This window comes from Tasmannia lanceolata, unplaced genomic scaffold (genome assembly GCF_043159265.1).
Source record: "Tasmannia lanceolata isolate RefF3 unplaced genomic scaffold, GAP_Taslan_0.1 ptg000012l, whole genome shotgun sequence".
Classification (NCBI taxonomy): Eukaryota; Viridiplantae; Streptophyta; class Magnoliopsida; order Canellales; family Winteraceae; genus Tasmannia; species Tasmannia lanceolata.
In genome coordinates, this window is record NW_027518689.1 from 4,352,254 (window position 1) to 4,377,160 (window position 24,907).

The following is a 24,907-nucleotide window of genomic DNA, read 5'->3' on the forward strand; positions in this document are numbered from 1 at the left end:
AAAATCATTTCCATTGAGTGATCCGAACCATCCATTTCAATGGCCTACCGAATAAATGATTCGTTCTTCTAATTCATTGCCACAAGCTGATCTTGGGCGTCCGATTGATAGGCCGCCATGTGGATCGGTTACACCACCTCTTAAATCACTCTACATTGTTTAATGGGTGGCACCCAACTCTTTTTCCGTTAGATTTCAATACGGACCCCGAAGAATAAGATTGAATTACCTTGGGTGGGCCCCACGCATATTTAGTGGGCCACTCCATTTTAAATCTCTCAACCAAAAGCTAGGCCCATTCTTTAGCCGAATTTTCCATGAGATCCATTCATCGAAATTTTGGTGGGCCCTGCTTACTTTAACTTAGTGAACCCCATTCCAGGTTGGACAAACATATTTTTCTTTATTTTTATTTGATCTTTGAAAACCATAGTGAACCCTGCAAATGACTTGAATGCTTTGTACATGGGCCAACTTGCTTGATTCAAATCTAACCAAAATATTCAATGCGGGCCCATCAAACGGGTCCCAATTCTCTCTGCTTTGGATTTTTCTGAATAACTCTTCTCAACACTCAGCAGGAAAACGCAACACATGACCGCAATAACCTGAAAAGATCGAGGAAACATATGAGGCGGACACAGGAATAGAAAATACTGAAAAATTGACAGCGAAACCCCAATTTTTTTGTTGATCAGAGCGGAGCAAAATGGGGTGTCTACAACAATTTAAAGGTCTGTGTGAGTGGTCTAAACCATCTTGTTCTTGGTGTGAGGTCTGTGTGAGGATTTTAAACCATCTTGTTCTTAGTGGTTTGTAAAAATTCTCAAGTCTAGACCGTTGTACGGTTTCGATTACTTCCTCTGGTAGCAAAGCTCAAACCTGAATTGGAAGGAGTCGCAGCAACAGCTAGATCATGCTTGATGTGTAGAGGACATTTGATTCTTAGTCTTGTAATTTATTTGGCACATTGTCAAGTACCCTTTTTTCCTCCTTATTAATTCTCATTTTTTTGTCTTCAGGAATTTTCGCTCGCAACTTCTTGAATAGGTTCAAGCAACTGAGAGTAAAACTGAAAGTGGCTATTAAAGTTAGTTTAAGAACACTTTCTCATCTGTTTTAGTGATTTTGCAGATGATAGAGTAATATTTGATGGTTTTTTACCTAATGTGAAGGGTAGTTGCTGTTATTTGTCACTTGAAAGCTCACAAGCTGCCATCTGAGGTAGTGCAATTATCAAAAGATGGTAGTGCCAACATCAGTAGCCTATCCCTTTTCAAGAAATTAATTCAAAATCACCCCAAGCCGTTGGATCATGTCAAAATTAAACCACCCAAATTCAAACAAAGTTGACCGTTTGGTCAAGAAAAAAGTCATAAAAATTAAAAATACCCGACGGCTAAAATTTCAAAAGGTGATTTCTAGCCGTTAGATTCAAAATATCTGATGGTACCGTTTGGCCTCTCCTTGTTTTGAATTTGAAAGGCTGGAAGAAGAGGAAAGAAAGTTGAAAACAGAGAGAGAGAGAGAGAGAGAGAGAGAGAGAGAGAGAGAGAGAGAGAGAGCGGTCTTGAGCCTTGATTTCATGGCGTCAAGGACAAGAGGTACTTTCTCTCACATTTCCTCTGTTTTGACAACAAGTTCGTTTTAAATGTTTCTAAACCCATTAACAGTTTAGTTTATGATGTTTCATTCTCTGTGAGTGGGTGGGTCTACTGTAATATGTTGCATTTGCAATTCTCTTTTCTTTGTTGAGATTAAGATTTTTTGTTTGTTGTTTTCTGACCTGAGAAGATACAACCATGGTTTTTATTTTTTACTTTGATTTTGAGGAATATAATAGCTGTCAAATGGGTTTTTTTCTTTATCATTTCAGATCTACCAAAACCCATTTCACCAGAGCTTGTGGGCTTTCAAGAAACCCTTTTATTCTAGGATATTATAAAATGAGAGCTGAGATTATTAAGGCTCTGTGAAAACCCTAGCTCTCAACTCTCTAAATTGAAATCCATTTTATATATGCATTCCTCTCTTTGCATCTAATTTCTGTCTTGAATTTTATTCATCTATCAAATAGTATCAGTTCCTTTTGTCCATAATCTCCCTTTTCAATCTCTTCATCTGCGTTCTGTTTTCAGATACTTTTGCACTTAACTTGCAAATGCCTATCTAAAATTGTTGTGGCTAAGAAGATTAATTTTAAGACTACAATTTTCAGATGTTTATGGTTTGGAACAAATATATCATGCCACTAATATATGCCCATCTTCTTGTATTGGGCATCCAATGTTCATAAATCAGTTGTAGGAAAAGGGTGCTACAAATATGCAGTGCAAACCCAAACAATGTACACATTGTTTCATTGTTTGCAGGTAAATTTTCATACTGGCATTTTGGATCTCTCTCTCTCTCTCTCTCTCTCTCTCTTGATGAATGATGTAAAATCCTTAATGCAGAATTCGAATTGGATTCATAACTACATGGACTCGCAGACAAAGGCCAATACATGGGTGAGAAGCAAATCAAATACAGGGAGATTTGGGCAGCTGAGGTAAACGTATAGTAATTCATTTTATATCAAATTTTCTGACACCCTGAGAGATTTTATTTATTAGGTGGAATTATTTGTGGTAATTCTAGATCATTGACAGACTGCAGCGGAGAAAAAGTTGAAGAACAAGCTTGAATGTAGACCCCTAAAGCACCACAGTAGGTTCTTTTGAGTTACAACTTATGTATGTTTGTGTGGGCCTGTGTGAGTAGTGTATGTATATTCTATGAGTCACAACTCATGTAACAGTGTGATGGTCTGTGTGAGTGGTTTATGTATGTATGAGTCACAACTGGAGTAAACTGAAATTTATTTGGTGTAAAGCTCACAGCTGAATTATAAGGAGTCGCAGCAGCGGCAAAATCATGCCTCGGTATGTTGAGGACATTTGATTCTTAGTCTTGAAATTTATTTGGTGCAATTTCAAGTACCCTTTTCCTCCTTATTAATTCTCCTTTTTCATCTATCTTCAGGAATTCTCTCTCACAACTTCTTGAATATGGTCAAGCAGCTGAGAGTAAAAACTAAGGTTAGTTTACGAACTAGCTCATCCTTTTTAGTGATTTTGCAGATGATAGACTAATATCTGAAAGTCTTTTCTCTGATGTGTAGGGTAGTTGCTGTTATTTGTAACTTAAAATCTCACAAGCTCTGAGGTATATAACCACTCCTATATTATTTGGAATGTATACCTCAACATGAATACATGCCCAACAAAAAAGGAAGTGTGTGTGCCCTCACATTAAAATGCCATTCATTTGTTGTTCCTCACCATAGGTAGGTTGTGTCCCAAAAATCATCTCCCTATGATGATTCAAACCCTCAAATTTCATGTCACACAGACGACTTAAAAGGTTCAAAATAACAACATAAAAAATCTCCACAAAAAAAATGACAACATAAAAACATCCACAAATCAAAGGGTTTAAAATCATCTTAAAGAGAAGAATTTTGGGACATGACCTATCGATAACGGGGAATGCAAAGTAATCTTTATTTTTATTTTTTTGTCTATTATTCTTTTGTTTTATAAGTGGCGATGATTTTATATGATACATCAGTGGTGTGTGTGTGTGTGTGTCAGTGTGTGTGTATACATAAAAAATGTAAAGTGGGCCCCCCATATTTAGATGCGATTCATTTGTTTGCTAGGTAGGCAGTGCCCAAAAATCTTTTTAAATTGATGATCCAAGCCCTTAGATGAATTTAAATGTAACAAAGACGGATTAATAGTTTAAAAAAATGACAATAAAAACCTCAAAAAAAAAAAATACAACTTAAAAGCCTCCACAAATCAAAGGGTTAGAATCATCTTCCTTTGGAAAATATTTTTGGGCACGACCTATATGGTATAAGGAGGGGAATTCAAGTAATATTTATTTTTTATCTACTATATTGTTCTATAAGGGCCCGTTTGGATGCCAAGAAGATTTTGATTTGGATTTCTCATATTTCTTGCCCTTTTTGCATTGTAATTTGGCTCGGATCAAATTCTTGGATTTCTAATTCAGCAGCTGACAGTGAAAAAAATTAGATTTCTAAGTTTGCTGTGGAAATAAGAAATTGGAAATCCACAGATCTGGCAGTTTCGTTCACCCTCTTTGCTCCTCAACCTCTCCCCTCTACACTAGGAAGTACCCCCTTCCCCCCTCTATGCCTCCCTCTACAACAGCTACCGGATCTATTCAATTTGTATTCAAAACTCGATTCCAAATCCAAATACAAAATGGGAGGTATCCAAATACAAAATGGGAGGTATCCAAACGGGCCCTAAGTGAAGATTTTATATGATACTCGGATGTGTAATGATATATTTTTGATGCAAGTGTATGTCGATGTAAATGCATGGACTCAAAGACAAAGGTGCGGTTCATGGGGGTGAGAGCAAAAATCAATTACAAGGGGACTCGGGCTACGGTAAATATATAGTAATTCATTGTATATCAAATCTTTTGACATCCAGAAAGGTTTTACTTATTAGGTGGGGTCCTGTTTTGTGGTAATTCTAGATCAGTGAGAGTTATGGCAACGGTTGAATCTAAAGCACCACACTAGGTTCTTTTGAGTCACAACTTATGTATGTTTGTGTGGGCTTGTGTGTATGTATGTTACTATTTGTGGGGCTTATGCATGTATGTATCTTCTATGAGTCACAGCTTATGTAACACTGTGAAGGTATGTGTGAATGGTTTATGTATGTATGAGTCTGAACTTATGTATGTTTTCTATGAGTCTGAACTTATGCATGTATGTATGTTTGTGTGGGCTTGTGTGTATGTATGTAACCTATTGGTGGGGCTTATGTATGTTTTCTATGAGTCACAGCTTATGTAACACTGTGAAGGTATGTGTGAATGGTTTATGTATGTATGAGTCTGAACTTATGCATGTATGAATGGTTTATGTATGTATGAGTCTGAACTTATGTATGTTTTCTATGAGTCACAGCTTATGTAACACTGTGAAGGTATGTGTGAATGGTTTATGTATGTATGAGTCAACTTTTGCATGTTTTCAATGAGTCACAGCTTATGTAGCATTGTGAAGGTATGTGTGATGTATGTTTGAGTCCCAACTTATGAGTCAACCCAAGTCTAGCAGCAAATCTCACAGCCGAATTGGAAGGAGTTGGCAGCAGTGGCAAAATCATGCTCGGTATGTTGACGATATTTGATTCCTTAGTCTTGAAATTTATTTGGCGTTCATTGTCAATTTTCGTCTATTTTCAGGAATTCTCACTTCCTTATTAATTCTCTCCTTCACACTTCCTTTTATTAATTCTCATTTTTTCGTCTATTTTCAGGAATTCTCTCACTCACGACAACTGAAAGTGGGGGCTGGTAAGGTCAGTTTAAGAACTCTCTTTCTTATCTTTTTCTAGTGATTTGCAGATAAGAGACTAATATTTGACGGTTTTTTCTCTAATGTACGGGTAGTTGCAGTAGTTATTTGTCAGTTGAAAGCTCACAATTGGTCATCTATCCGCTGTGATTACGTGCAATGGGTCCGGAGCGCTGGGTAGTAGTATGTCTTGGCACCATATAAGGTGGGGGGTAACCATACAACCAGAGTAAACAGGGTTTATTCAACCCATGAAGGGCAGCCAATCTCCATGGGGGGGGGGGGGGGGGGGGTGTAACCACCATTGATGGTGTTTTCCACTGGATTGGCTAGGCCCTACTAGCCCCGGGCTTGAGCGCGCCCCTACCTCACTTTTAGATTATCCAAGCCCTTAGATATATTTGAATGTAATATAGACAACTTGGAAAGATAAATACCTCCAAAAAATAAAAATAAAAATTACAACTTATAAAAGCCTCCACAAATCAAAGGGTTAGGGATTTTTGGGTAAGCAAAGTAATCTTTATTTTTTAATATAAATATATGGATGTGTATTAATATATATATATCCCTACAAGAACAAGAAAATTAAAAGTGGGGTCCTCATATTTAGATGTCATTCATTTGTTGGTCAAAATTCCAAAGGAGTTTTCTAGCCGTTAGCTTCTAAATATCAGATGGTCAAAATTCAAAGGAAATTGACCGTTGGCCTCTCCTTGTTTTGAATTTCAAAGGCTGGAAGAAGTTGAAAACAGAGAGAGAGAGAGAGAGAGAGAGAGAGAGAGAGAGAGAGAGAGAGAGAGCCTTGATTTCATGGCGTCAAAGACGAGGTACTTTCTCACATTTCCTTTGTTTTGACAACAACTTCTAACATTTTGTTTTAAATGTATCCCATTAACACTTTAGTTTATTATGTTTCTCTGGTTCTTCTGAAATCTTTTAAGCCTGCTAGCCCTTCGAATTCTCATTGGTTTCTCTATTGATATTACCTCTTTTCTTTCCGAAACCCTTTTTAGTGTTTTTTTTCTTCTAGAATGATGATGGTTTCTCTATTTCGTTCTCTGTAAGTGGGTGGGTCTACTGTAAAATTTTGCATTTGCAATTTCTCTTTTCTTTGTTGAGATTAAGATTTTTTGTTTGTTGTTTTCTGACCTGAGAGAAGATACACAGACAAAGGCCAATACATGGGTGAGAAGCAAATCAAATACAGGGAGATTTGGGCAGCTTGAGGTAAACGTATAGTAATTCATTTTATATCAAATTTTCTGACACCCAGAGAAATTTTATTTATTAGGTGGGATCATTGACAGACTCTGCAGCAGAGAAAAAGTTGAAGAACAAGCTTGAGTGGAGAAACCCCTAAAGAACCACAGTAGGTTCTTTTGAGTTACAACATATGTATGTTTGTGTGGGCCTTTGTATGTATCAATGTATGTATGTTCTATGAGTCACAACTTATGTAACAGTGTGATGGTCTGTGTGAGTGGTTTATGTATGTATGAGTAACAACTTATGTAACACCACTGTATAAGGTCTGTGTGAGTTGTTTAAACCATCTTGTTCTTAGTGGGGGAGTAAACTGAAATTTATTTGGCGTAAAGCTCACAGCTGAATTGTAAGGAGTCTCAGCAGAGGCAAAATCATGCTCTGTATGTTGAGGACATTTGATTCTTAGTCTTGAAATTTATTTGCCGCTTTGTCAAGTACCCTTTACCTCCTTATTAATTCTCTCCTTTTTCATCTATCTTCAGGAATTCTTTCTCACAACTTCTTGAATATGGTCAAGCAGCTGAGAGTAACTAAGGTTAGTTTACGAACTAGATCATCTTTTTTTTAGTGATTTTGCAGATGATAGACATTATCTGAAGGTTTTTTTCTCTGATGTGTAGGGCAGTTGTGGTTATATTTGTCACTTAGAAGCTCACAAGCTCTGAGATATATTATAACCCCTATATTATTTGGAATGTCTCAACATGAATACATGCCCAACAAAAAAGGAAGTGTGCCCTCACATTAAAATGCCATTCATTTGTTGTTCCTCACCATATCTAGGTTGTGTCCCAAAACTCATCTCCCTGTGATGATTCAAACCCTCAAATTTCATGTCACACAGACGACTTAAAAGGTTCAAAATAACAACAACATAAAAATCTCCACACACAAAAAAATGATAACATAAAAATACCCACAAATCGAAGGAGGGTTAAAATCATCTGAAAGAGAAGATTTTTGGGACATGACCTATATCGATAACGGGGAATGGAAGTAATCTTTATTTTTTGCCTTACACCATAGGCAGTGCCCAAAAATCTTTTTAAATTGATGATCCAGGCCCTAGATAAATTTAAATGTAACAAAGACGGCTTGGAAAGTTTGAAAAAATGACAATAAAAACCTCAAAAAATTTAAAAAAATACAACTTCAAAGACTCCACAAAAATCTTTTAAATTGATGATCCAAGCCCTTAGATAAATTTAAATGTAACAAAGACGAGCTTAGAAAGTTTAAAAAAAAAAAAAAAAAAAAGCCATTTCAAAAATTTTTTTTAAAAAAACCCATTTAAAAAAAAAAGAAGTTTAAAAAAATGACAATAAAAACCTCAAAAAAAATATAAAAAATAAATACAACTTACACAAATTAGTGTCATCCTTTGGAAAAGATTTTTGGGCACAACCTATGGTGTAAGGCAAGTAATCTTTATTTTTTATCTACTATATTGTTCTATTAGTGAAGATTTGTTGGATAATGATAATTTTTTTATGCGAGAGTGTGTATATCGACGTAAATACATGGACTCAAAGACAAAGGTGCGGTACATCGGGGTGAGAGCAAATCAATTACAAGGAGACTCAAAGATCAGTGAGAGTTATGTTTGGGCAGCTGAGGTAAATATTCCGACATCCAGAAAAGTTATCGCAATGGAGAGACCCTAAAGCACGACCTATGGTGTAAGGTGGGGTCCTGGTTTGTGGTAATTCTAGATCAGTGAGAGTTATGGCAATGGAGAGACCCCTAAAGCACCACACTAGGTTCTTTTGAGTCACAACTTATGTTTGTTTGTGTGGCTTATGCATGTATGTATCTTCTATATGAGTCATAGCTTATGTAACTGTGAAGGTTTGTGAGAGTGGTTTATGTATGTCTGAGTCCCAACTTATGTATGTTCTTGTTTGTGGGGCTTATGTTATGTCATACAAGGAGACTCAAAGATCAGTGAGACTTATGTTTGGGCAGCTGAGGTAAAGTTTTACTTATTAGGTGGGGGGTCCTGTTTTGTGGTAATTCTAGATCAGTGAGGGTTATGGCAATGGAGAAAAAGTTGTAGAACAAGCTTGAATGGAGAGACCCCTAAAGCACCACTCTAGGTTCTTTTAAGTCACAACTTATGTATGTTTGTGTGGCTTATGCATGCATGTATCTTCTATGAGTCACAGCTTATGTGACACTGTGAAGGTATGTGAGAGTGGTTTATGTATGTATGTATGAGTCCCAACGTATGTATGTTCTTGTTTGTGGGGCTTGTGTATGTCTTCTATGAGTCACAACTTATGTAACACTGTGGAAGGTATGTGTGTGAGTTAATGTATGTATGTATGAGTCCCAACGGAAAGATGGAATAAACTGAAAGTGGTTTGCAAAAAAGTACCCAAGTCTAGCAGCAAAGCTCACAGCCGAATTGGAAGGAGTTGCAGTGGCAAAATCATGCTCGGTATGTTGACGATATTTGATTCTTAGTCTTGAAATTTATTTGGCGTGCATTGTCAATTTTCTTCTATTTTCAGGAATTCTCACTTCCTTATTAATTCTCCTTTTTTCGTCTATTTTCAGGAAATCTCACTCACGACAACTCGAATATTCAAGCAGCTGAGAGACTAATATTTGAAGGTTTTTTCAAGAATTCTCACTCAGGACAACTGAAAGTGGCTGGTAAGGTCAGTTTAAGAACTCTCTTTCTTATTTTTTTCTAGTGAAGGTTTTTTCTCTAATGTGCAGGGTCGCACTTATTTGTCAGTTGAAAGCTCACAATTGGTCTCTAATGTGCAGGGTGACTGGTATATCTGCTGTGATTACATACAATGGGCCTAGGCAGTGTATCTTGGCCCTAACCCCCCAACCCCAACATCCCCCCCATGAAAGGCCCCATATAAGCTAGGGGGGTAACTGTACAAGCAGAGTAACAGGGTTTATTCAACCCATGAAAGGCAGCCAATCTCACCATTGATGGTGTTTTCCACTGGATTGGCTAGGCCCTACATAGGTCCCTTGTTTGTCCCACCATAAATAAGTAGGCAGTGCCCAAAAATCATTTTAAATTGATGATCCAAGCCCTTAGATAACTTGGAAAGACGGAAACAATGACAAAATAAACACCTCTAAGAAATAAAAATAAAAATTACAACTTAAAAGCGTATGGAATAGATTTTTGGGCACAACCTATAGGGGTAATGCAAGTAATCTTTATTTTTTATCTCTTTATTGTTCTACAAGTGGTTTATATTTAGATGGATGTGTATTTTAATATAAATAATATCCCTACAAGAAAAAGAAAATTAAAAGTGGGGGTCCTCATATTTAGATGTCATTCATTTGTTGGTCCCCTCACCATAGGTGGGTTGGTCCTCATATTACATCCAGAGAAGTTCTACTTATTAGAGTGGGTCTTGGCAATGGAGAAAAAGTGTGAATGACTTTGGAGAACATATGCATGATTGTGTAGGCTTGTGTATGTATGTACCTTATGGGGTCTAAACCTTCTTGTTCTTGTTTGTACATATGTTCTTGTGTATTTATGTATGTACCTTGTTTGTGGGGCTCATGTAGTTCTATGAGAGTCACAACTTATGTAACAATGTAAAGGGTCTGTGTGAGTGGTCTAAACCATCTTGTTCTTGGTGTGAGGTCTCTGTGTGAGGGTTTTAAACCATCTTGTTCTTAGTGGTTTGTAAAAATTCTCAAGTCGAGACCGTTGTACGGTTTCGATCTTCCTCTGGTAGCAAATCTCAAAGCCGATTTGGAAGGAGTCGCAGCAGCGGCTAGATCATGCTCGGTGTGTAGAGGACATTTGATTCGTAGTCTCGAAATTTTATTTGGTACATTGTCAAGTATCCTTTTTACCTCCTTATTAATTCTCATTTGTTTTGGTCTATCTTCAGGAATTTTCACTCACAAGCTCTTGAATAGAGAGTAAAACTGAAAGTGGCAATTTTGTAGAACTCTCTTTCTCATCTATTGTAGTGATTTTGTAGATGATAGACTAATTTGAAGGTGCTGTTGTGCAGGGTAGTTGCTGTTATTTGTCACTCGAAAGCTCACAAGGCGGCCATCTGAGGTATATCCCCCCTATGATTACTTTCAATGGGTCCCAGGCTGAGGCCCTAGGCCCGAGCTCACGGTCAAACCATATAGGTTTATTTACCCCTAGAGGCCCGGGGCCTAGCCAAATCCCTAGTAGTAAGTCATACAAGCAGGGTAACCACGGATCCTAAGGGTTTTTATTCAAGATAATATTAGTCGGGGTGCAACTTGGGTCGGATTGGGATGAGCGTTTGCTGAAAAAAGAATTGGAATAAACCTAAATATTAGGCCTAGATCATATAGTTTCGTGTTGAAAACCTCACAATTTTCATTGGTAACACGTGGGGTGTAATTTGTAACCACCATTGGTGGTGATCTCCACAGGATCAGCTAGGTTTTGACGCCCTAGCCAATCATGCATGGTTCATTCAATGTAGAATTTATCCATGTATTGTAGACAAGCCCCACAGCGATCTGTTCGTTTGAGATTATGTGAACGTAAATTTGAGTCCAATAACTGGTTCTTGGGCTCCCTATCGAGTGGCCTGGTCCCAAAAATCCATCTCCTATGATGATTCAAACCCTCAAATAAAATCATGTCACATAGACAACTTAAAATGTTCAAAAGAACAACATAAAAATCTACAAAAAAATGGCAACATAAAAAAAATCCAAAAATCATCTTATAGAGAAGATTTTTGGGACATGTCCTATTGATCGATACCGAGGGTATGCAAGTAATCTATCTCCATAAATGACTTAAGAAGTTCATAATTCAAACCCTCAAATATATTTCATGTCACATAGATGACTTAAGAAGTTCAATCAAAATGACAATATAAAATCATCCACAAATCATATTAAAGAGAAGATTTTTCGGACATGACCTATCGATAATGGGGGAATGCAAGTAATCTCTATTGTTTTAAGTCGCAGTGGGGCAGTGCCCAAAAATCTCCTTTAGATGTGATTCATTTGTTTGTCCCCACCATAGGTAGGCAGTTCCCAAAAATCTTTTTAAATTGATGATCCAAGCCCTTAGATAAATTTAAATGTAACAAAGACGGCTTAGAAATTAAAATTTTTTTAAAAAATGACAATAAAAACCTCAAAAAATGAAAAAAATACAACTTAAAAATCCTTTGGAAAAGATTTTTGGGCATGGCCTATATAAGGAGGGAATTCAAGTAATATTTATTTTTTATCTAATATAGTGTTTTCTACAAGTGGAGATTTTATATGATACTTCGACATAAATGCATGAACTCAAAAACTAAGGTCCGGTACATGGGTCGCAAATCAATTACAAGGAGACTTGGGCCGCTGAGGTAAAAATGTACAGTTATTCATTTTATATCAAATTCTCTGACATCCAGAAAAGTTTTATATTTAGATGGGATCTAGACTTGGCAATGGAGAAAAAATTGTAGAACAAGCTTGAATGGAGAACACTAGGTTCTTTTGAGTCCCAACTTATGTATGTTTTTTTGGGGGCTGTATGTTCTATGAGTCGCAACTGATGTAGCACTATGAAGCGAAGTGAGTGCTCTGAAGTCTAAACCAATTTTTTCTTAGTGTGAGTGGTTTATGTATATAATTGTTGTACGAGTGCATATGTAACACTGCATGTGAATGGTTTAAACCTTCTTGTTCTTGGTGTGGCGACCCTATGTGAATGGTTTAAACCATCAGCTTATGTAACACAGTAGTTCCAGCTGAAGATTTCTTCACTCCTCTGCGACTAGTAAACTGAAAGTGGTTTGCAAAAGTCCAGACTATTGTACGGTTTCAAGACTATTGCAAAAAGCTCCGGCAACAAAGCTCACAGCCGAATTAGAAGGAGTCGCACAGCAGCAACGAGAGTTAATGCTCGGTCTGTTGAGGTCATTTGATTCTTAATCTTGAAATTTATTTGGCCCATTGTCAAGTACCCTTTTTACCTCCTTATTAATTCTCCTTTTTTTCATTTATTTTTAGGAATTCTCCCTCACAACTGAGAGTAAAACTGAAAAGTGGCTAGTATGGTTAGTTTAAGAACTCTCTTTCTCATCTTTTTTCTATTGATTTGCAGGTAAAGATACTAATATTTGAAGGTTTTTTCTCTAATGTGCAGAGTAGTTTGTGTTATTTGTCAGTTGAATGCTCACAAGTGGTCATCTCATGTACAATAATGGGTCTGGGGCCTGGGCAAGTCTTTGGCCCTAACCCAAGAAAGGCACTATATAAGGTAGGGGGGTAAACTAATTCAACCAGAGTAACCAATCCTAGGGGGTTTATTCAACCCATGAAAGGCCTCCAATCTCCATGGGATGTAAATTGATGGTGTTTTCCATTGGATTGGCTAGGCCCTACTTTTTTTATGTGATTCATTTGCTCGTCCCACCATAAGTGGCAGTGCCCAAAAATCTTTTTAAATTGATGTGATTCATTTGTTCGTCCCACCGTAAGTGGCAGTGCCTAAAAATCTTTTTAAATTGATGATCCAAGTCCTTAGATAGATTTAAATGTAATATAGACAACTTGGAAAGATGAAAACAATGACAAAATAAAAACCTCAAAAAAATTAAAAAAAATTACAACTTAAAAGCCTCCACAAATCAAAAGGTTGGAATCATGATATGGAATAGATTTTTGGGCACAACCTATCTATTGGAGGGTATGCAAGTAATCTTTATTTTTGGGCACAACCTATCTATTGGAGGGTATGCAAGTAATCTTTATTTTGTATCTACTACTTTATTGTTTTATAAGTAGTTTATATAATATGGATGTGTATTTAGAAGTGGGGTCCCCATATTTAGATGTTATTTCATTTGTGAGGTCCCCATATTTTAGATGTGTATTTAGAGCCAACCCCCTCTAGTGTTAGTTGTTACTACTCTCTATTCACACCACAAGGGGGTGGCCCAGGGAAGAAAAGAGGGACTAATATTTAGATGTCGTTCATTTGTGGGTCCCCATATTTTAGATGTGTATTTAGTTAGAGCCAACCCCCTCTAGTGTATTAGTTACCACTCTCTATTTACACCACAAGGGGGTGGCCCAGGGAAGAAAATAGGGACTAATATTGCTCCTGATATTTGCACTTCAAATGTCTTTGCGTTTTTAATTGGCTTAGCTTTTTATGAAACTGTAAAAACCTTTGAGCTGTTTAATTTATCAAAACATGGTAGTGCCAACATCAGTAGCCTTAATCTTTTCAAGAAATTAATTCAAAATCACCCCAACGGGCTCCAAGTCTAAAAAGAACTTTCTAGCCGTTAGATCATCTCAAAATTAAACCATCCAACTTCAAACAAAGTTGACCGTTTGCTCAAGAAAAAGGTCATAAAAATTCAAAATACCCTACAATTTCCAAAGGTGTTTTCTAGCCGTTAGCTTCTAAATATCGGATGGTCAAAATTCAAAAGAAATTGACCGTTGGCCTCTCCTTGTTTTGAATTTAAAATGCTAGAAGAAGTTGAAATCGGTCTTGAGCCTTGATTTCATGATGTCAAGGACAAGAGGTACTTTCTCTCACATTTCCTTTATTTTGACAACAAGTTCTTACATTTTGTTTTACATGTTTCTAAACCCAATTAACACTTTAGTTTATGATGTTTCTCTGCTTCTTCTGAAATCTTTTAAGCCTGCTAGCCCTTCGAATTCTCATTGGTTTTCTCTGTTGATGGGTTTTCTTTCTATAACCTTTTTTAGTTTTTTTTCTTCTTCTAGAATGTGTATGTGTTTTACCAGAGCGGGGGCATTCAAGAAACCCTTTTATTCTAGGATATTATAAAAAGAGAGCTGAGATGAAGACCCTAGCTCTCAACTCTCTAAATTGAAATCCATTTTATATATGCATTCCCTCTCTTTGCATCTAATTTCTTTCTTGAATTTTTATTCAGCTTACAAATAATATTGGTTCCTTTTGTCCATAGTTTCCCTTTTCACTCTCTTAGTCTGAGTTATGTTTTCAGACATTTTTGCACTTAACTTGCAAATGCCTATCTAAAATTGTTGTGGCTAAGAAGTTTAATTTTAAGACATCCTGGACTACAATTTTCAGATGTTTATGGTTTGGAACAAAAATATCATGCTAATATGCCGTTCTTCTTCTTTTAATTGGGCATCCAATGTGCATAAGTCAGTTGTAGGAAAGATACATTGTGTACCCAAACAATGTCCACATTGTTTCTTTGTTTGCAGGCAAATTTTCATACTGGAATTTTGCAGTGCAGGCAAATTCTCTCTCTCTCTCTCTCTCTCTCTCTCTCTCTCTCTCTCTCTATTGATAACTGATGTAAAATCCTTAATGCAGAATTCGAATTGGATTCATACCTACGTGACATGGACTCACAGACAAAGGCCAATATGTGGGTGAGAAGCAAATCAAATACAGGGAGATATTTAGGCAGCTGAGGTAAACGTATAGTAATTCATTTTATATCAAATTTTCTGACACCCAGAGAAATTTTATTTATTAGGTGGGATTATTTGTGGTAATTGTAGATCATTGACAGACTCTGCAGCGGAGAAAAAGATGAAGAACAAGCTTGAATGGAGACCCCTAAAGCACCACAGTAGGTTCTTTTGAGTTACAACTTATGTATGTTTGTGTGGGCCTGTGTGAGTAGTGTATGTATGTTCTGTGAGTCACAACTCATGTAACAGTGTGATGGTCTGTGTGAGTGGTTTATGTATGTATGAGTCACAACTGGAGTAAACTGAAATTTATTTGGTGTAAAGCTCACAGCTGAATTGTAAGGAGTCGCAGCAGCGGCAAAATCATGCCTCGGTATGTTGAGGACATTTGATTCTTAGTCTTGAAATTTATTTGGCGCAATTTCAAGTACCCTTTTCCTCCTTATTAATTCTCCTTTTTCATCTATCTTCAGGAATTCTCTCTCACAACTTCTTGAAAGCAGCTGAGAGTAAAAACTACGGTTAGTTTACGAACTAGATCATCTTTTTAAGTGATTTTGCAGATCAAGGTTTTTTCTCTGATATGTAGGGTAGTGCGGTTATTTGTCACTAAAAGCTCACAAGCTCGAACTTTATTATTGCTCATCTTTTTTAGTGATTTTGCAGATGATAGACTAATATTTGAAGGTTTTTTCTCTGATGTGTAGGGTAGTTGCGGTTATTTGTGACTTGAAAGCTCACAAGCTGTGAGGTATGTGGAATGTATACCTCAATATGAATACATGCCCAACAAAAAAGGAAGTGTGCCCTCACATTAAAATGCCATGCATTTTTGTTCCTCACCATAGGTAGGTTGTGTCCCAAAAATCATCTACCTGTGATGATTCAAACCCTCAAATTTCATGTCACTCTTAAAGGTTCAAAATAACAACAACATAAAAATCTGCACACAAAAAAAAAAATGATAAAAAAAAAATGATAACCTAAAAAAAATACCCACAAATCGAAGGAGGGTTAAAATCATCTGAAAGAGAAGATTTTTGGGACATGACCTATATCGATAATGGGGAATGGAAGTAATCTTTATTTTTTGTCTATTATTTTATAAGTGGCGCCTAGGTAGGCAGTGCCCAAAAATCTTTTTAAATTGATGATCCAGGCCCTTAGATAAATTTAAATGTAACAAAGACGGCTTGGAAAGTTTGAAAAAATGACAATAAAAACGTCAAAAAAATTAAAAAAATACAACTTAAAAGCCTCCACAAAAATCTTTTAAACTGATGACCCAAGCCCTTAGATAAATTTAAATGTAACAAAGACGGGCTTAGAAAGTGTTTAAAAAATGAGAATAAAAACCTCATAAAAAAAAAATACAAATTACACAAATCGGGGTCATCCTTTGGAAAAGATTTTTGGGCACGAACTATGGTGTAAGGCAAGTAATCTTTATTTTTTATCTACTCTATTGTTCTATTAGTGAAGATTTGTTGGATAATGATCCTTTGATTTTTTAGCACGACCTATGGTGTAAGGCAAGTAATCTTTATTTTTTATCTACTATATTGTTCTATTAGTGAAGATTTGTTGGATAATGATATTTTTTTTATGCGAGAGTGTGTATATCGACATAAATACATGGACCCAAAGACAAAGGTGCGGTACATCGGGGTGAGAGCACATCAATTACAAGGAGACTCAAAGATCAGTGAGGGTTATGTTTGGGCAGCTGAGGTAAATCTTCCGACATCCAGAAAAGTTTTACTTATTAGGTGGGGTCCTGTTTTGTGGTAATTCTAGATCAGTGGCAATGGAGAAAAAGTTGTAGAACAAGCTTGAATGGAGAGACCCCTAAAGCACCACACTAGGTTCTTTTGAGCTACAACTTATGTTTGTTTGTGTGGCTTATGCATGTGTGTATCTTCTATATGAGTCACAGCTTATGTAACTGTGAAGGTTTGTGAGAGTGGTTTATGTATGTATGAGTCCCAACTTATGTATGTTCTTGTTTGTGGGGCTTATGTATGTCATACTAGGAGACTCAAAGATCAGTGAGAGTTATGTTTGGGCAGCTGAGGTAAAGTTTTACTTATTAGGTGGGGGGTCCTGTTTTGTGGGAATTCTAGATCAGTGAGAGTTATGGCAATGGAGAAAAAGTTGTAGAACAAGCTTGAATGGAGAGACCCCTAAAGCACCACACTAGGTTCTTTTTAGTCACAACTTATGTATGTTTGTGTGGCTTATGCATGATCTTCTATGAGTCACAGCTTATGTAACTATGTGAGAGTGGTTTATGTATGTATGTATGAGTCCCAACTTATGTATGTTCTTGTTTGTGGGGCTTGTGTATGTCTTCTATGAGTCACAACTTATGTAACACTGTGGAAGGTATGTGTGTGAGTTAATGTATGTATGTATGAGTCCCAACTGAAAGATGGAATAAACTGAAAGTGGTTTGCAAAAAAGTACCCAAGTCTAGCAGCAAAGCTCACAGCCGAATTGGAAGGAGTTGCAGTGGCAAAATCATGCTCGGTATGTTGACGATATTTGATTCTTAGTCTTGAAATTTATTTGGCGTGCATTGTCAATTTTCTTCTATTTTCAGGAATTCTCACTTCCTTATTAATTCTCCTTTTTTCGTCTATTTTCAGGAAATCTCACTCACGACAACTCGAATATTCAAGCAGCTGAGAGACTAATATTTGTAGGTTTTTTCAGGAATTCTCACTCAGGACAACTGGAAGTGGCTAGTAAGGTCAGTTTAAGAACTTTCTTTCTTATCTTTTTCTAGTGATTGGCAGATAAAGAGATATTTGAAGGTTTTTTCTCTAATGTGTAGGGTAGTTGCACTTATTTGTCAGTTTAAAGCTCACAATTGGTCATCTGAGGTATATCCGCTGTGATTACATACAATGGACCTATGTATCTTGGCCCTAATCACAACCCGCCCCCCCGGGGGTAACTGTACAAGCAGAGTAACAGAGTTTATTCAACCCATGAAAAGCAGCCAATCTCACCATTGATGGTGTTTTCCACTGGATTTGCTAGGCCCTACTAGCCCCGGGCTTGAGGCCGTACCTGCATCGGTCCCTCACTTTTAGATGTGATTCATTTGTTTGTCCCACCATAAATAAGTAGGCAGTGCCCAAAAATCATTTTAAATTGATGATCCAAGCCCTTCGATATATTTAAATGTAAATATAGACAACTTGGAAAGACCGGAAACAATGACAAAATAAACACCTCCAAAAAATTAAAAGAAAAATTACAACTTAAAAGCGTATGGAATAGATTTTTGGGCACAACCTATAGGGGTAATGCAAGTAATCTTTATTTTTTATCTCTTTATTGTTCTACAAGTGGTTTATATTTAGATGGATATGTATTTTAATATAAATAAATATCCTTACAAGAAAAAGAAAATTAAAAGTGGGGTCCTCATATTTAGACGTCATTCATTTGTTGGTCCCCCCACCATAGGTGGGTTGGCCGTGCCCCAAAAATATTCTCCAAAATTTTATATGATACACATGAGTGTGTGTATTCCAATGAAAATACATGGAGTCTCACAGACAAGGTGGGTGAGAGCAAATCAAATTATAAGCAGACTTTTTGGCAGCTGAGGTAAGCATATCAGTAATTCATTTTATATCAAATTTTCTAACATCCAGAGAAGTTTTACTTATTAGAGTGGGTCTTGGCAATGGAGAAAAAGTGTTAGAACAAGCATGAATGATTTTGGAGAACTTATGCATGATTGTGTAGGCTTGTGTTTGTATGTAGTAATGTACCTTCTGGGGTCTAAACCTTCTTGTTCTTGTGTATTGTGTATGTATGTATGTTTCTTGTTTGTGAGGCTCATGTAGTTCTATGAGAGTCACAACTTATGTAACAATGTAAAGGGTCTGTGTGAGTGGACTAAACCATCTTGTTCTTGGTGTGAGGTCTCTGTGTGAGGGTTTTAAACCATCTTGTTCTTAGTGGTTTGTAAAAATTCTCAAGTCTAGCCCGTTGTACGGTTTCGATCTTCCTCTGGTAGAAAAGCTCAAAGCCGAATTGGAAAGGAGTCGCAGCAGTGGCTAGATCATGCTCGGTGTGTAGAGGACATTTGATTCTTAGTCTCGAAATTTTATTTGGCACATTGTCAAGTATCCTTTTTACCTCCTTATTAATTCTCATTTGTTTTGGTCTATCTTCAGGAATTTTCACTCACAAGTTCTTGAATAGAGAGTAAAACTGAAAGTGGCGATTTTGTAGAACTCTTTCTCATCTATTGTAGTGATTTTGTAGATGATAGACTAATTTGAAGGTGCTGTTGTGCAGGGTAATTTGAAGTTGCTACTATTGTAGGTGTTCTCCACAGGATCAGCTAGGTTTTGACGCCCTAGCCAATCATGCATGGTTCATTCAATGTAGAATTTATCCATGTATTGTAGACAAGCCCCACAGCGATCTGTTCGTTTGAGATTATGTGAACGTAAATTTGAGTCCAATAACTGGTTCTTGGGCTCCCTATCGAGTGGCCTGGTCCCAAAAATCCATCTCCTATGATGATTCAAACCCTCAAATAAAATCATGTCACATAGACAACTTAAAATGTTCAAAAGAACAACATAAAAATCTACAAAAAAATGGCAACATAAAAAAAATCCAAAAATCATCTTATAGAGAAGATTTTTGGGACATGTCCTATTGATCGATACCGAGGGTATGCAAGTAATCTATCTCCATAAATGACTTAAGAAGTTCATAATTCAAACCCTCAAATATATTTCATGTCACATAGATGACTTAAGAAGTTCAATCAAAATGACAATATAAAATCATCCACAAATCATATTATAGAGAAGATTTTTGGGACATGTCCTATTGATCGATACTGAGGGTATGCAAGTAATCTTTATTTTTATTTTTTTAACTACAAGTAATCTTTATAAATGGCGGTTTTATATGATACAACTGTGAGTAATTGGGACTCTTCAGGAATTCTCAAGCAGCTGAGAGACTAATATTTGAAGGTTTTTTCAAGAATTCTCACTCACGACAACTGAAAGTGGCTGGTAAGGTCAGTTTAAGAACTTTCTTTCTTATCTTTTTCTAGTGATTTGCAGATAAGAGACTAATATTTGAAGGTTTTTTCCCTAATATTTGCAGCTATTTGTCAGTTGAAAAGCTCGCAATTGGTCATCTAAGGTATATCCGCTGTGATTACGTACAATGGGTCCGGGGGCCTGGGCAGTATGTCATGGCCCTAACCCATGAAAGGCACCATATAAGGTAGGGGGGTAGCTATACAAGCAGAGTAACCAATCCTAGGGTTTATTCAACCCATGAAAGGCAGCCAATCTCCATAGGGTACACCACCATTTTAGGGGCACGAACCTCTACAACAAGAGTATGTAAGTAATTTTTATTTTTTATATAAAACATTAACGTGATGATATTATATGATACATGAGTGTGTCTTTCGATGAAAATACATGGAGTCTCACAGACAACGTGGGTGAGAGCAACTCAAATATATGGAGAAAAAGTGTTACAACAAGCCTGAATGAAGACCCTTTTGGAGAACTTATGCATGATTGTGTAGGCTTGTGTATGTATGTAGTCTGTACCTATTTCTGGGGTCTATCTTGTTCTTGTTTGTATGTATGTTCTTGTTTGTGGGGCTCATGTATGTATGTAACAATGTAACAATGTAAAGGGTCTGTGTGAGTGGTCTAAGCCATCATCTTGTTCTTGGTGTGAGGTCTCTGTCTGTGAGGGTTTTAAACCATCTTGTTCTTAGTGGTTTGTAAAAAATCTCAAGTCCAGACCATCTACTTCATTTGGTAGCAAAGCTCAAAGCCAAATTGGAAGGAGTCGCAGCCGCGGCTAGATCATGCTAGTCTCGAAATTTTTTGGCACGTTGTCAAGTACCCTTTTTTTACCTCCTTATTAATTCTCTTTTTTTTTTTGTCTATCTTCAGGTTAGTTTTAGAACTCTCTCTCATCTATTCTAGTCATTTTGTAGATGATGGACTAATATCTGAAGGTGCTGTTATTTGTGCAGGGCTCACAAGGCCATCTGAGGTATATCCTCCATACTATTACTTTCAATGGGTCCCAGGCCGCTATGTCTAGGCCCTAGGCCCGAGCCCACGGTCAGTCAAACCATATAGGTTCATTGACCCTAGAGGCCCGGGGCCTAGCCCCCTAGTAACCCATACAAGCAAGGTAACCATGGATCCTAAGGGTTTATTCAATATAATATTACTATATTAGGCCTAGATCTTTTAGTTTCGTGTTCAACCTCACAATTTTCATTGGCACCGCGTGCGGTGTAACCACCATTGGTACAAGCATGGTTTATCCATGTATTTTAAACAAGCCCCACAGAGAGATCTGTTCATTTCATATTATGTGAACATATTGTGAGTCCAAAACCAAATATTGGACTCAAAAGTAAACGTAAATTTAAGTCCAATAATTGGTTCTTGGGATCCTAATCGGTTGAACAAACATGTCCTTACTCTTCTCGACGTGAATAGGCACACATGTTATACTTCCAACATAAATACATGCCCAACAAAAAACATGTAAAGTGTGGTCCTCACCGATAGGCCTCGTCCCAAAATTCCATCTCCATATGATGATTCAAACCCTCAAAATATATTTCATGTCAAAAAGTTTAAAATAACAACATAATAAGTCTACAAAAATTTAAAAAATGGCAACATAAAAACAACCACAACTCATCTTAAAGAGAAGATTTTTGGGACATGACCTATCGATAACGGGGAATGCACTTATCTTTATTTTTTGTCTATTATTCTATTGTTTGATAAGTGGCAATTATAATACATCAATAATCAATATACTTAAAAAAGTAAAGGGGGGGCCTCATATTTAGATGTGATTCATTTGTTTCTCCCCACCGTAGGTAGGCAGTGCCCAAAAATCTTTTTAAATTGATGATCCAAGCCCTTAGATAAATTTAAATGTAACAAAGACAGCTTAGAAAGTTAAAAAAAAATGGCAATAAAAACCTCAAAAAAATTTAAAAAAATACAACTTAAAAGCTTCCACAAATCCAAGGGTTAGAATCTTCCTTTGGAAAAGATTTTTGGGCACGATCTATGGTGTAAGGAGGGAATTCAAGTAATATTTATTTTTTATCTATTATTTTGTTCTATAAGTGAAGATTTTATATTTTATGATGCGTGAGGTGTAATGATATATTCCTTGGATGTGGTATGATATTTTATGATGCATAATGATATTTATGATGTGTGAGTGTGTATTTCGACATAAATACATGGACTCAAAGACAAAGGTCATGGGTGAGAGCAAATCAATTGCAAGGAGACTTGGCTGCGGAGGTAAAAATATACAGTAATTCATTTTATATCAAATTTTCTGACATCCAGAAAAGTTTTACTTATTAGATGGGATCCAGATTTGTGGTATTTAGTGGCAATAGAGAAAAAATTGTAGAACAAGCTTGAATGGAGACCCTAAAGCACCCCACACAGGTTTTTGTGGGTTTGTGTATGTATGTTTCTATTTGTGGGGCTAATGTTCTTGTTTGTGGGGGGCTGTATGTTCTATGAGTCGCAACTTATGTAGCACTATGAAATGAAGGTCTGTGTGAGTGGTCTAAAGTCTAAACTATTTTTTTCTTAGTTTGAGTGGTTTGTGTATATAATAAATGTTGTATGAATCACAGCTTACGTAACACTGTGTAAGGTCTATGTGAATGGTTTAAACCATCTTGTTATTGGTGTGGGGGTCTAAGTTCCAGCTGAAGATTTCTGCGATTGAGAGTAAACTGAAAGTGGTTTGCAAAGCTCACAGCGGAATTGGAAGTAGTCGCAGCAGCAACGAGAGATAATGCTCGGTCTGTTGAGGTCATTTGATTCTTAATCTTGAAATTTATTTGGCTCATTGTCAAGTACCCTTTTTACCTCCATATTAATTCTCCTTTTTTTTCATTTATTTTCAGGAATTCCCGCACACAACTTCTTGAATATTGTTCAAGCAGCCGAGAGTAAAATTGAAAAAGTGGCTATTAAGGTTGGTTTTAGAACTCTCTATCTCATTTTTTTCTATTGATTTGCACCAGGTAAAGATACTAATATTTGAAGGTTTCTTCTCTAATGTACAGGGTAGTCATGTACAAAGGGTCTGGGGCCTGGGCAGTATCTGTCTTGGCCCTAACCCAAGAAAGGCAGGGGGGTAAACTATACAACCAGAGTAACCGATCCTAGGGTTCATTCAACCCATGAAAGGCCGCCAATCTCCATGCGGTGTAACCACCATTGATGGTGTTTTCCATTGGATTGGCTAGGCCCTACTAGCCCAGGCTTGAGGTCGTAACTGCTTAGGGTCCTCACTTTTAGAAGTGATTCATTTGTTTGTCCCACCATAAGTGGCAGTGCCCAAAAATCTTTTTAATTTTTTTTAAATTGATGATCCAAGCCCTTAGATATAGACAACTTGGAAAGATGAAAACAATGACAAAAATAAAAACCTCCAAAAAAATTTAAAAAAATTTACAATTTAAAAGCCTCCACATCAAAGGGTTAGAATCATCATATGGAATAGATTTTTGGGAACAACCTATCTATAGCAGGGTATGCAAGTAATCTTTATTTTTTATCTACTACTTTATTGTTCTATAAGTGGTTTATATAATATGGATGTGTATTTTAATATAAATATCCCTACAAGAAAAAGAAAATTAAAAGTGGGGCCTCATATTGTTCCATAAGTGGTTTATATAATATGGATGTGTATTGTAATATAAATATATCCCCTACAAGAAAAAGAAAATTAAAAGTGGGGCCTCATATTTAGATGTCATTCATTTGTTGGTCCCCATCATAGGTTGGCCGTGCCCCAAAAATATTCTCCCAAAGTTGATACAAACCCTCAAACACATAATAAATTCAGTGTAACATTGACGACCTAGAAAGTTGCCACATAAACCCTTAACAAATAAAGGGCTTAAATCATCCTATGGTGAAAATTTTCAGGGCACGACCTTATCTACAACAAGAGTATGCAAGTAATTTTTATTTTTTATATAAAACATTAACGTTTTATAAAGTGATGATATTATATGATACATAAGTGTGTATGATACATGAGTGTGTATTTCGATGAAAATACACGGAGTCTCACAAACAAGGTGGGTGAGGTAAGTAATTCATTTTATATCAAATGTTCTGACATCCAGAGAGGTTTTAGTTATTAGGTGGGATCCTGATTTGTGGTAACTAGACCAGTTCTTGGCAATGGAGAAAAAGTGTTAGAACAAGCCTGAATGAAGACCCTTTTGTATGTATGTAGTATGTACCTATTTCTGGGGCTTATGTATGTTCTTGTTTGTGGGGCTCATGCATGTATGTTCTATGAGTCACAACTTATGTAACAATGTAAAGAAGGTCTGTGTGAGTGGTCTAAACCGTCTTGTTCTTGGTGTGAGGATGTGAGGGTTTTAAACCATCTTGTTCAGACTGTTGTACAATTTCGAGAACAAGCCTGAATGAAGACCCTTTTGTATGTATGTAGTATGTACCTATTTCTGGGGCTTATGTATGTTATTGTTTGTGGGGCTCATGCATGTATGTTCTATGAGTGACAACTTATGTAACAATGTAAAGAAGGTCTGTGTGAGTGGTCTAAAGCGTCTTGTTCTTGGTGTGAGGATGTGAGGGTTTTAAACCATCTTGTTCAGACCGTTGTACAGTTTCGATTACTTCCTCTACTAGCAAAGCTCAGAGCCGAGTTGGAAGGAGTCGCAGCAGCTGTGCGATCATGCTCGGTGTGTAGAGG

At 36.7% G+C, this 24,907-nt stretch overlaps 3 long non-coding RNA genes across 18 annotated transcripts; all 3 read left to right on the forward strand.

Moving 5' to 3' along the window:
- The first annotated feature begins 1,184 nt into the window (after positions 1 to 1,184).
- LOC143887573 (uncharacterized) lies at positions 1,185 to 9,640 on the forward strand. 16 transcript variants are annotated; one of them, XR_013254282.1, is made up of 8 exons: positions 3,216 to 5,206; positions 5,355 to 5,396; positions 6,555 to 6,622; positions 6,703 to 6,764; positions 7,144 to 7,196; positions 7,282 to 9,101; positions 9,221 to 9,324; positions 9,437 to 9,640. It is a non-coding gene; the product is annotated as an uncharacterized LOC143887573 (long non-coding RNA). The 16 variants fall into 16 exon arrangements; XR_013254284.1 differs by having other exon boundaries at positions 6,563 to 6,622; XR_013254281.1 differs by lacking the exons at positions 3,216 to 5,206; positions 5,355 to 5,396 and adding an exon at positions 5,483 to 5,597 and having other exon boundaries at positions 6,127 to 6,622.
- A 5,195-nt stretch (positions 9,641 to 14,835) lies between these two features.
- LOC143887040 (uncharacterized) lies at positions 14,836 to 16,620 on the forward strand. Its single transcript, XR_013253999.1, has 4 exons — positions 14,836 to 15,089; positions 15,179 to 15,249; positions 15,416 to 15,464; positions 15,565 to 16,620. It is a non-coding gene; the product is annotated as an uncharacterized LOC143887040 (long non-coding RNA).
- Positions 16,621 to 16,719: 99 nt separating this feature from the next.
- On the forward strand, positions 16,720 to 20,494 carry LOC143887575 (uncharacterized). The gene is made up of 4 exons (XR_013254294.1): positions 16,720 to 17,620; positions 17,740 to 17,843; positions 17,928 to 20,153; positions 20,243 to 20,494. It is a non-coding gene; the product is annotated as an uncharacterized LOC143887575 (long non-coding RNA).
- Positions 20,495 to 24,907: the final 4,413 nt, after the last annotated feature.